The sequence below is a fragment of the Zingiber officinale genome, chromosome 1A (assembly GCF_018446385.1).
Source record: "Zingiber officinale cultivar Zhangliang chromosome 1A, Zo_v1.1, whole genome shotgun sequence".
Classification (NCBI taxonomy): domain Eukaryota; kingdom Viridiplantae; phylum Streptophyta; class Magnoliopsida; order Zingiberales; family Zingiberaceae; genus Zingiber; species Zingiber officinale.
Window position 1 is genome coordinate 165,279,462 of NC_055987.1, and position 11,852 is coordinate 165,291,313.

Here is an 11,852-nt window from a genome sequence, read left to right on the forward strand (position 1 = left end):
TCGAGTCGATCAAGCCTTGGAACGATTTGGACCATCCATGGAAGATCAGAGAGATCTGAGCCATCCGTCAAGGATCAAGTCCATCCAACCTAATGAGGAGCAAATCTCATCCGTTGATGAAGATCCAGAGATTTTGATCCAGATCCAAGATGATCTAGCCATTGATCAAGACATGAATTAATCTGGACCGTCCGATCAGATTTGAGAAGGGTTTAAAAGCCACGAGAAGCTACAGTGCCCTGAGAGCTCGTCATTCCTCGCGATTTTGCGCCACTGTTCATCTTCTTCTCCGACGCTCCCGTCTGCAACCCAAATCTGTGAGCAAACTTCTTTATTGTCGGCGATCACCGAGCTGCCGTCGTTCGTCGTCCGAGGTTAGAAAGCGACAGAGGACGTTCCCTAGTCTGTGAGCTCGAGTTTCTGATTTCCTTTCCGTAAATCCAAATTAGAGGGTGTTCCCCAGATTTGCGATTTCCATCAGCCGACGGAGCTCGAAGGGCGTTCCCAAAAGCTTTAGATTTCATTCCATCTTCCATTTCATCTGTTGCATTCGAACCAATCTGATCAATTGATCATATGAAACAAATTCCAGAATTCAGCATCTGATCTTCGTGCTATAAGAGTGCCAGCTGATTGGGAGCTCGAAGGGCGTTCCCAGAAGCTGTGACTGTGAGCTTGCGCTATCTGGATGCTTGGTTCTTCGCCTGTGATTGCCCGAAGGGCGTTTTCCAGAGGTAACTCTGTTTCACAGCAGAGTGGAGAAGTTTTGTTACAGATTTGGGTTGTGGAATGTTAATTGTAGGTGTTTTCTTTTCATTTCTTATATATTTGCTCAGATCTGATGATCTGATAGTTAGATTGCATGTTTAATTCTTAGTTTGAATTTCCTATTTCTTTCTCTACAAATTGTTGATTAGTTTCAATTTATAGATTGAGAAACCCCCCTTGTTTAATTCATTAAATTTGTGTGATAGTGTTCATGTTTAAATGTTGGATGAATCATTTGAGATTTTCATTGTTTACCTCTATTAGACATTGTTGAATGTGATTGAGCATTGAAGACTTGGAGATTGAGTTTGATTTTTGAAGTTGCTTGTGGTTAATAATAGGATGATGTTTCGGGCTCAAGAGTTTAGTTTTAATTGTTATTATTAATTGAAGATGTGGTAATTGATTGATTTGATGTAATGATAAAGTAGAAACCAAACTTAATTGATATTAGATGAGAGCAACACTTCTTTGATTCCATTTTAAATTGTTTTAGTGCACTTTTTAGAGTTAAATAAATTCCATTTGTAATATGAATCAATTGAAGTGTTAAGTTTACCTTATTGATGCAGGAATGTAATTTGAATTGAATCTAGAGTACTCACACATTTATTAGTTACCCTTGGAAAAAATATGACTTGGGACTCCTTACTACAACACTTGTCTTAGTTTTAATGAGTTTCAATTTTAATTAAGTTGGAGCGCCTTGTGACATGCGAAAACGACGACTCAAATTTTGGCGCCGCTGCCAGGGAACATCATAACTAGTAGTGTGTGTTTATTTTGGATTATGCATTGATTAGTTTATTTTGTTAGCATCTCTATAGATTTGATTGCTTATCTTTTGTGTTTTCATGTTGGCTTATTTCTGAATTGTTAAGTTCTTTAATGTTCATATATTCATTGTGTTTGAAACTTTATGCTCTTGAGTCTTCTAATTTTGAGTTTAGTGTTGTAGTGTAAGAACAGGAGATTTCTTTAGCATGGATCCATATTTTCAGAATTTTGGAGGAGGAATGGAGAATCAGTATTTTCAGCCTGAGTATAAATTTTACCCAAACATGGATCAACAAAATAGGTATAAGTCATTTTCTAATGCTTATAATGCTAATTGGGTGGATCATTCATGTTTTAGGTATGAAAATGCACAAGAGTAATTTATTGAGCCATATCCAACCTACCAGAATTCATATGAGTTTCAAGAAGTTTCAACATCTTTTATGCTATATCCTTTTCAACAGAACGATCCTCAAATTGAAGAGTCAACATGAAAAATCATTATGTAACAAATGAGAAAACATTAAGAGCAACAATTCTCAATGATATAGAATATACAGAATCAGTTAGATCAAATTGCATCATGCATCAATCGGTTACAAGTACAAAACTCCAGTGGGGAGATGGAAAGTAGAGATTCTGTCAGACCTGACCCTACTTCCATTACTCCACAAGATTTTTCTAGTATTATTTGTGATGATGATATAGTTATTCATATTTATGATTCTACTAATATTATTGCTTTAGATATTATGAATGATGCAGATACAAATGCAGAAGATGATTTAAGTGTAGGGGATTACTTACTGGAAGCATTAGAATCACCAAGAATAGAAGATGTAAGTGTAAAAACTTGTGCTATGGAGGCAAGGACCCAAAAATCACAACATGAAGTTATACTTTCACCTGAACCAGAGCTTGTGCCATTATTTGATGAAAAGTAGGTAACAATCACTACTCTAGGTACCTTTCAACATGACAAGGTGAGTATTTCTTGTGATACATTAGAAAATTTTATAAAGGTACCATTCATCGATTTTATTAGATGTGATTCATTGTTTGATACATTTTCTATTAAGACTAATATTCTCCTATTCTTTTCTCATCCCATATGTGAGTGGGAGAGATTGTCTTTTATTGATGTTGTAGGAGAATATAAGCTTCCGGAGTGGATGCTTGAACTGAACCGTCTTCGACCTTCGGAAAGAATTTTGAAAGGAAAAATGATGGATAAAAAGGATTTGATTGGAACCACAATTACTCCACTACCGGCGTGGATACTTCTTTTAAATCTTCTTCAACTACCGGGAATTAAAGGGGAGTTGGTTCCAATTTCATTTTCTTTTGCATTTTAATTTGTGTTTTGTTAATAAATTCTTTGTGTGTGACTTTCTTTAGTTTCATTTTCTTACATTTGAATTTTACTTCTACATTTTACATTTTGTTTAGTATATAGCATGTCATTTTGAATAAAATTCTTCATGAAATTGTTCTACTAATATTTTTAAGATGGTAAAAGTTTCTTAAATTTGATCATCAACTTTAGGTCATTTGACATGATTGGATGCTTTACTTACATGATATTTGTTAGTTTGGTGGTGAATTCTATTTTGATTAATTGAGTTTGATTGCATAAAAATTACCTAGAGAGGACCACTTTAAGCCTAATCTCTATTATGTTCTTGTGTGAAATGCACTCATAACAATTGAACTCTAGAAATTACTTAGCTTCTTTTCAAAGTCACAATAGCATATGTATGCATGAAGATGAAGGATATTTTTCATTTTTTGTTCCCTCATTAATTTCCATTTCTTTCTCCACAATTTTCTTGAAACATGTTCATCTAGCATTTTAACCTTTAGCTTGATCATATTTGCTTTGTTTTCATCCTTTGTGAGAGTTTGGTTGAATTGCTTGATGAGTAAGGATGTCCAAGATTTTAAGTGTGGGGGAATTTCATATGCTCGAATTTCATGGAGATTAGGAATTTTGAGAATGGTGAGTTTGGTTTGAATGAGCCAAGTACAGTTAGGTTGAGAGCACAATTTGGTTGGTTTGCTTGAATGATATATCAATTGTTTCTATTGGTAGTTAATTCAAGAGCTATTTCTGTCATCAACAAATCAGGATGATTGAAAGAAGATTTCTAAAATTTTCAGGCAGAGATTGATGCAAAATTAGGATTCCTATTTAGTCATAGCAGTTGATGATTTATCTTTTCCATGAAGTTCACGTTTTGGTTGACTCTGCTGTAATTAAGAGAGAAAAAAAATGTACGGAAGACCATTATGAAATTTGCTGCTGCTGAAAACTAAATTTTTGATGCACAGAATTCATAATGAAACTGGCAGTGAGGAGTTTTATATAGTCCTAGACTCTTGGTACTCTGGGCTAGTATCAAGGATCAATTATTTAAGTACACAAAGTTTAGAATCATTTGGCATTTCTGGATTTGTTGAAGTGCAGTAATGCAATTGTGCTAACCTTTCAGCCTATTTGCTGATCAGGAGCAAGCTAGGATCTCTTTGAATTCCTGATTCTGAAACTGAGCTACAATTTCAGAATTCAGCAATGCATTCTGAAATTGATCTGTGAAGTGTCGGATTTTGATTGTCATTTGATGCTCTACCTTTTTCAAGTTTCTTGTGTGCAAAACTTTGAGGTACATGAAATCAAAGTGTTAATACTTAACCTGAATAACATCCTGCTGAAAATATACTTCTGAAGTTGAAAACTGAGTGTACAGTTTCTGAAATTTTCATAAACTAAACCTTAATTCCTATTGCAAATCTCAAGCGAAGTGGAAAGGAGTGCTAGTTGCTTAAATTAAAAGAGATCAAAAGAGCAAACTATTCAAGATAATGAAATAAGTGCAGAATTTTTGATGCTGGATTTATGGTTGTTACTGCACATATGTGATCTGTCAGCTTCTTCAAGTTTTGGAATCTGATATTTTCAAGGACTAAACGTAAGTTCTAGAAATGAAGCACCTGCCATTTCATTGCTAATTGGCATTCTTACCTTTGGAAAATATTTCTCATGATATGGCTCTACAATTTCATAGAATCTGAATTCCTGAAATTGAATCCAGGAAGTTATATCTGTTCTTACTGCTGTATGTATTCAATGAAGCTTGACTTCAAAATTATTTGGAGCTAAAGATGTTGATTCCAAGAGATGTATGAACAGATGAATCAAGTTGTTGTTTTTGCTATTGTTAGAATTGGAAATGCAAGAAATTATTTCTGATGTTTGGACACTTGTTCAGAATTTCAGTACTAAAAATGCAGAAATATTCAGTTTTGTGTTGTCCTTTTCTTTTTAAGATTTACATGGCTCAAAACATATAATTTCAGTGGACTTGATTTCTAATACTGTCCAGTTTCTAGATTTTCTAATCAATGGCATTCTAGAATCTGAATTATGAAATTATATTATAGCAGTTGGTACATTTAACAACTCCTACATATGATGCAACAAGATGACATCTTCATTAGCTAAACAAATGGTGAATTTTGGGTCTTTACCAATTATACAAGGTTAGAATCAGCCAATAAGACTGAAACTGATGTATCAACATGTTGCGTGCTAAGATTTCATTGCAATTCTCTAGTCATTGAAGAGTTGAAGTGCAGATGTAGATGGGAATGGAACAAAAGTATATAATACTTTGACATCCTTTTGATTAGAATGAAGATTTATTTTTAAATGAATCAAGCAAGAATATGCAAGTAACTTGGAATTGAAGGAAGAATATACTGGGAATTGCAGTGCAGAAATCAGCAAGCTGAATTTTGGAATCCAACCAAGATCACCTTGAATTCTAGATTCTGGAACTAAGGTTCAGAAAACCAGAGAGAAAAAAAAATAGATTTAATTCTAAGTTCTTTGTGTTGGTTGCTACTCGGAAAACCTAGAGGTTATTTTTGTACAAAGGTCTGAACCTTTTCCTAGCTACCATGTGTTCTTTTAAATTAAATTTTGGATCACCTGCGGAACTTAACACGTTTAATCCAAAACTTAATCTATTTGTTCTTTTAGGTTTTGACTTGGATCTCCTGCGGAACTTAACACGTTCGACCCAAATCACCTTAAGTTATTAATTCCATTAAATATTAATTTCCATAATTGGTTCCCAGTACTGACGTGGCGAGGCACACGACCTTCTTGGATATGGGAGCAACCACCACCGACTAGACAAAACCTTTTATAGAAAGCTAATATTTAATTTCCTAAAATAACTTTAGGTTAACCGAAAAGAACAATCAAATCACAAAGAAAAGAAAAAACAAAAGAACACAACATCGAAAAACATATTCGAAATTCTAGAATCGTAAGTCTCTTGTATTTGGTATTATTTCCATAAATAACTAGTATGATGCGGAAAGAAAAATTACTAGTTATACCTTGTAGAAAAACCTCTTGATCTTCTACCCTATTCCTCTTCTAACCTCGGACGTTGTGTGGGCAACGATCTTCCGAGATGAGAACCACCTAGCACCTTCTTCTTCCTTACAAGTTTCGACCATCAAAACTTCTCCTAGGATGAAGAGGTTCGGCCACCACCACCATGCTCCAAGGGATGCTAGAAAAGAGGCTTCTTTTCTCTCCTTCTTCTCCTTCTTAGATCCGGCCACCAAAGCTATCTCCACCATGAGAAGGTTTCGGCCACACAAAGGAGAGGAGAGGAAAGAAAGGGTCGGCCACACCCAAGGAGAAAAGAGAGGAAAAATAGAATAGAGTTGTTAGCCTTGAAGCCTCCTCTACCCCCTCTTTTATAATCCTTGGTCTTGGCAAATAAGGAAAATTTAATAAAAACTTCCTTAATTCTTTTGCCATTGAAAAGGAAAATTTATTTAATTAAAATAATTTTCTCTTTTCGAATTATAATGCGCGGCCACTCTTCTCCCCAAAACAAGGAGAGTTTTAATTAAAACAAAAATTAAAACTTCCTAATTTGTTTCTAGAAATTTATAAAAATTTCTCCAATAATTTTAATCCCTTCATGATTGGTTAATAAAAAGAAATTTTATAAATTAAAATCTTTCTTTTAAACATGTGGATAATTTCCAAAAAGGAAAGTTATCTCTAAAAATTAAAATCTCCTTTCAATCTACAAATAAGGAAAGATATTAAATCTTTTCTTAATCTTTTGTAGAAACTAATAAAAGAGAATTTTTAATTTTTAAACTTTCTTTTAAATCATGAATATAATTAAAAGGAAAGTTTGTACCAAAATTAAAATCAACCTTTTAATCTACAAATAAGGAAAGAGATTTTAACTCTTCTCTTAATCTTTTGTAGAATCTTATAAAAGAAAGGATTTAAATTTTTAAACTCTCTTTTAAATTATATTATCCACATAAGAAAATTTTTAAAATTAAAATTTCTTTTTATTTTAATAGGGTCGGCCACATGAATTCACCCATGAACATACCCATGGCCGGCCCTAGCTTGGTCTCCAAGTTAGCTTGGCCGGCCCTTATAGGATGGGTAAGAAGGTGGGTATAGATGGGTATAGTACTCTATAATTAAGAGGCTACGATAGGGACCGAGAGGAGGAATTGGTTTTGGTCTCCCGATAAAATTAAGCATCCCGTGCTCGCCCCGAACACACAACTTAATTTTATCAATAATAATTCATTCCACTAGAGAACTATTATTGAACTACCGCACCAATCCCAAATTATATTTTGGGCTCCTTCTTATCATGAGTGTGTTAGTCTCCCTGTGTTTAAGATAACAAATGTCCACTAATTAAGTAAGTTACTGACAACTCACTTAATTAATATCTAGCTCCAAGAGTAGTACCACTCAACTTCATCGTCATGTCGGACTAAGTCCACCTGCAGGGTTTGACATGACAATCCTTATGAGCTCCTCTTGGGGACATTCTCAACCTAGATTACTAGGACACAGTTTCCTTCTATAATCAACAACACACACTATAAGTGATATCATTTCCCAACTTATCGGGCTTATTGATTCATCGAACTAAATCTCACTCATTGATAAATTAAAGAAATAAATATCAAATATATGTGATTGCTATTATATTAGGATTAAGAGCACACACTTCCATAATAACTGAGGTCTTTGTTCCTTTATAAAGTCAGTATAAAAAGAACGACCTCAAATGGTCCTACTCAATACACTCTAAGTGTACTAGTGTAATTATATAGTTAAGATAAACTAATACCTAATTACACTACGACCTTCCAATGGTTTGTTCCTTTCCATCTTGGTCGTGAGCTACTGTTTATAATTTATAAGGAACCGATAACATGATCTTCTGTATGTGACACCACACACCATGTTATCTACAATATAAATTAATTGAGCAACTACATTTATCATAAATGTAGACATTTGACCAATGTGATTCTTATTTCTAGATAAATGTTTATACCAAAAGCTAGGCTTTTAGTATACACTCTAACACTTTGGCTTGATTTCTGAATTTGGTCTATGAATTCAGGAGTTGTAGATATCGTATTTATGCTAGAGGAAAGAAAAGGGAAAGGTGTAGATGTCATGTCGGTTTCAGATGTTGCTGCTGGAGAAGGTTTCAAAGGAACAGGGAAGTTTAGAGAGTGCTGGAATTCTGAAGGAAGTTTGGTTTGTTTAAATTCATGAAGAAGAATAGTGATACAAAGAATATATATCAAGTTAAAGAGTTAAGTTGGGGATTTGAAACAAATGGTAAAAGATGAATTTGAAAACTTGAAATGCAGAATTCAGAATTGTGTTGTGCTATGACATCAAGTATTGTTTGCTTCTTTAATCTGAATGATGGTGATATTTTTATTTCTGGAAAAGTTGGAAAAACTGAATTATGGAAATGGAAGACTGCATTAACAAAAAAGAACAGAATTTATTAGTGTATCAATTGCTAGTAATGCTTCTGATTAGCATTAGAGGTATTAATGTGAAAATGTGGAATTCCAAGAGGTCCATGTTCTCTGTTGAAACTCTACAACAAGGATCCAACTTGTAAGCTAGTTCAGAAGGGATTGAAACTAAAATTCTTATACATTATTTTAGTGGCAAGGATGAAGAAAGACAAAGAAAGTAATCTTGTGCCAAGTCTTAGTGCTGCTCTTTACCAGAAAAAAAAGGCTAGAACAGAGAGAAAAAAAATCTGCATGATGAAGTGGCTAGAAGAATATTAATTAATTGAAAATTATGACTGAGTTTCATTGTCCGAGACGGTCAATATTTTAAGTGTGGGGGAGGGAACTCTTCTCCATAAGGTGACTTGAGATTGTTTTAGTTTCCAAATGATGGAATTTAAGTGGAAAAACAGTAAGAAAAAAAAACAGTTGCAAGAAAAGAGTATCAAATGTGGAGATAGAGTATCAAGAATTTTGTATTGCTATCAAATTGAAGGAGAAGTTAGCTTGATATTTTGAATTGATAACGACAAATGGTATTCATCTCTTTTCACATCAAATTGGTCAACTCATCAAGTATATTCCTCCAATACTCTCATCTTCTCATTTTCTTAATTGAATTCTTTTCTTTTACCTATTTCATCCACTTTAATTGTTCTTCTTGATTTCATCTCAATTTTTGATGATAAAATCCTTTTGATTCATGTATGCTATGTTTTATGGTGGTGGAGAATTAGAAAATAAGCAAGCTTATGGTAGTGAAATGTTATGAGTGACGTTGAGTGAGCTCCACTTATACATGTTTTTGTGTGAGAGCTAGAATAGGTAAATACCTTGTGAGATTGTAACTTGCTTAATTTTTCAATTAGATTGAAACTACCATACTTACTGATTATTGTTTGGATTGTATTCATGATTGTTTGTGATTTTTAGATGACCTTAGTTAATTATATTTTACCATCTTCTAGGTATTGCTAGGGGATTTGTGTGGAGATGATTTTTAGATTTTCTTGACTTGAACGGGGCGTCCAAGACTAAGTGTTAGGGAACTCTTCTCCATTAGGTGACTTGAGATTGTTTTAGTTTCCAAATGATGGAATTTAAGTGGAAAAACAGTAAGAAAAAAAAACAGTTGCAAGAAAAGAGTATCAAATGTGGAGATAGAGTATCAAGAATTTTGTATTGCTATCAAATTGAAGGAGAAGTTAGCTTGATATTTTGAATTGATAACGACAAATGGTATTCATCTCTTTTCACATCAAATTGGTCAACTCATCAAGTATATTCCTCCAATACTCTCATCTTCTCATTTTCTTCATTGAATTCTTTTCTTTTACCTATTTCATCCACTTTAATTGTTCTTCTTGATTTCATCTCAATTTTTGATGATAAAATCCTTTTGATTCATGTATGCTATGTTTTATGGTGGTGGAGAATTAGAAAATAAGCAAGCTTATGGTAGTGAAATGTTGTGAGTGACGTTGAGTGAGCTCCACTTATACATGTTTTTGTGTGAGAGCTAGAATAGGTAAATACCTTGTGAGATTGTAACTTACTTAATTTTTCAATTGGATTAAAACTACCATACTTACTGATTATTGTTTGGATTGTATTCATGACTGTTTGTGATTTTTAGATGACCTTAGTTAATTATATTTTACCATCTTCTAGGTATTGCTAGGGGATTTGTGTGGAGATGATTTTTAGATTTTCTTGACTTGAACGGGGCGTCCAAGACTAAGTGTTAGGGAACTCTTCTCCATTAGGTGACTTGAGATTGTTTTAGTTTCCAAATGATGGAATTTAAGTGGAAAAACAGTAAGAAAAAAAAACAGTTGCAAGAAAAGAGTATTAAATGTGGAGATAGAGTATCAAGAATTTTGTATTGCTATCAAATTGAAGGAGAAGTTAGCTTGATATTTTGAATTGATAACGACAAATGGTATTCATCTCTTTTCACATCAAATTGGTCAACTCATCAAGTATATTCCTCCAATACTCTCATCTTCTCATTTTCTTCATTGAATTCTTTTCTTTTACCTATTTCATCCACTTTAATTGTTCTTCTTGATTTCATCTCAATTTTTGATGATAAAATCCTTTTGATTCATGTATGCTATGTTTTATGGTGGTGGAGAATTAGAAAATAAGCAAGCTTATGGTAGTGAAATGTTGTGAGTGACGTTGAGTGAGCTCCACTTATACATGTTTTTGTGTGAGAGCTAGAATAGGTAAATACCTTGTGAGATTGTAACTTACTTAATTTTTCAATTGGATTAAAACTACCATACTTACTGATTATTGTTTGGATTGTATTCATGATTGTTTGTGATTTTTAGATGACCTTAGTTAATTATATTTTACCATCTTCTAGGTATTGCTAGGGGATTTGTGTGGAGATGATTTTTAGATTTTCTTGACTTGAACGGGGCGTCCAAGACTAAGTGTTAGGGAACTCTTCTCCATTAGGTGACTTGAGATTGTTTTAGTTTCCAAATGATGGAATTTAAGTGGAAAAACAGTAAGAAAAAAAACAATGGCAAGAAAAGAGTATCAAATGTGGAGATAGAGTATCAAGAATTTTGTATTGCTATCAAATTGAAGGAAAAGTTAGCTTGATATTTTGAATTGATAACGACAAATGGTATTCATCTCTTTTCACATCAAATTGGTCAACTCATCAAGTATATTCCTCCAATACTCTCATCTTCTCATTTTCTTCATTGAATTCTTTTCTTTTACCTATTTCATCCACTTTAATTGTTCTTCTTGATTTCATCTCAATTTTTGATGATAAAATCCTTTGATTCATGTATGCTATGTTTTATGGTGGTGGAGAATTAGAAAATAAGCAAGCTTATTGATCCGGTGGTAAGAGCTCGGGACCCCCTAACGAGGGGTCAACGCCACGTGGAGGTCAAAAGGCCAGGTGGTCCGTCGAAGAAGGGTGAGCCGACCGGACTCATGAGAAAAGGGCAAGCCGATCGGTCTGCCAGTAAACATCTGATAGTAAAAGGCGCCCTGACAGGGATCGGGGTTCCGACGCTCAATGAAACAGTAAATAATGACCGAGCGGAAGGCCTAAGAGAAGGCAGGACGTAATGGGCGCGCCGCCCGGCCGGCGCAGGGAATTAGGGCCTTCCGGACGGCGCTCTTCGTCTCGCCGGCCGGATGGACGTCCTGGCCGGTGGTGGGTAAATAGGGACAAGAACATCTGCTGATAGCCGTCAAGTCGTATGGCTAAGCCATACTCCTAGTCACTGTTGCAGTATGGCGTCAGGTAAGCTTTCTGACAAACACATACCGAGGTATGGGCTGCGGACACGTATGCGCCTCAGTGGGCGTGTAGAAGCTCTTTCACCGCTCTATATAAAGAGCCGCAGACTTCGCCGGAGGTACGCGTTCAAGGCCTT